The sequence below is a fragment of the Chenopodium quinoa genome, unplaced genomic scaffold (genome assembly GCF_001683475.1).
Source record: "Chenopodium quinoa cultivar QQ74 unplaced genomic scaffold, ASM168347v1, whole genome shotgun sequence".
Classification (NCBI taxonomy): domain Eukaryota; kingdom Viridiplantae; phylum Streptophyta; class Magnoliopsida; order Caryophyllales; family Amaranthaceae; genus Chenopodium; species Chenopodium quinoa.
In genome coordinates this window covers 4,988-6,344 of record NW_018745476.1, presented here as the reverse complement: position 1 = coordinate 6,344, position 1,357 = coordinate 4,988, and the positions used below count along the sequence as shown (strand labels likewise).

Here is a 1,357-nt window from a genome sequence, read left to right as displayed (position 1 = left end):
GAAACAGACCTCCTCCCTTCCCACCTTCAAAAGTGGTCCCAATTTCTCCCGACGACTACAGTTTTGGGGCTTCGGAAATTGGTGGGGGCAGGTTTGCGGGGTGGGGGAAGCAATGGAGGTGTCGGAAATTGATGCTGGGCGCCAGAAATCAAGAATCGGGGAAGGAAATAGGGCTGGGCTAGGGAGGCTGTGGCCACCGGCGGTGGTCATGGCTGGCTGGGCTTTGATTTTTTTTTTTTTTTTAAAAAAAACTTATTAATTCCCTTCCAAAAAAAAAAACTTATTAATTTTGGTAACCAATAAACAGGCAACACGTGTCAATTATATGTTTTTACAAAAAAATTTAACCTTTTCTCTAGGTTACCGGTAACGGGATTGAAGAAAGAAAACGCAAGCAAAAGTTAGAATTATTGCAATAATCAAAAGTTAAGACTATTTAAAATAAATTGAGCAAAGTTGGGATTATTAAAGTATATTTTCCCTAAAATCTGACCAAGAGTACCAAATAAAAGCAACATGAAAAACTTCAATCTAACAGCATAAGGTACGCTTAACAACATACATCAGTAGTCCTCCTTCCAGAAACATCAACATGAACTTTAACAATACATGGACACTTAAGTATAATGTATGCCACAAATTTAGTGCAAATAAGATTGGAAAAAATGTAGATTAATGTGCACAAAGCACATATTCTTCCACCTTAATCCAGGACTTGAGAGTCTTATCATCAGGAGTAATGTACAGTTCTAGGCGATCTATCGCGAAGCTCATGCTATCAATGGTGTCATCTAGGGTTTTAGCTTCGTCTATGGCTTCATTCTTCTCTTCATCCGTCAAGTCTCCATATAGAAGGCTCATGTGTGGTAAGTAAGCTACAAAATTTTTTTATTGTTAGTAACAAATTAAATGCAAGCAATAGTGAATTAGGCTCAATCTATTAGTTACAGAAATGTAAAATGGTTAATAATGTAAAAATGTAAAATGATTAATTAATAAGCTCAAATACAACATTTCAAACTTACGTGTTGTACGGGTGTTGCCAAAGTGTTCATCGAAATGACTACTAATTCCAAGCACCTATGAGAGATTATGTGACAAATAACAAAAATTTAGATAAGTAAATAACTCAAAATTATATACGGTAAAAGTCAGAATATAAGTTTATACAAACAAATGCTGAGAATCTTTATTTTTTATTTATTTATTTTTTTATTCGAAGATAGGATTAGAACTTATTAAGGCTACCCTTTATTTTGAAAATTTTATAATAGCCGTTTGAAATATAATTACCATATTTTTTTTACAAAATATAATAATTATGTAGTTCATAATTGACATAGTTTTCTCATAATAA

At 33.4% G+C, this 1,357-nt stretch overlaps 1 long non-coding RNA gene across 1 annotated transcript; it reads right to left on the bottom strand.

Annotated features, from left to right (window-relative positions):
* Positions 1 to 446: 446 nt before the first annotated feature.
* LOC110715165 lies at positions 447 to 1,131 on the bottom strand. Its single transcript, XR_002510248.1, has 2 exons — positions 1,026 to 1,131; positions 447 to 875 (listed from the first exon to the last, which is right to left on the bottom strand). It is a non-coding gene; the product is annotated as an uncharacterized LOC110715165 (long non-coding RNA).
* Between the last annotated feature and the right edge of the window lie 226 nt (positions 1,132 to 1,357).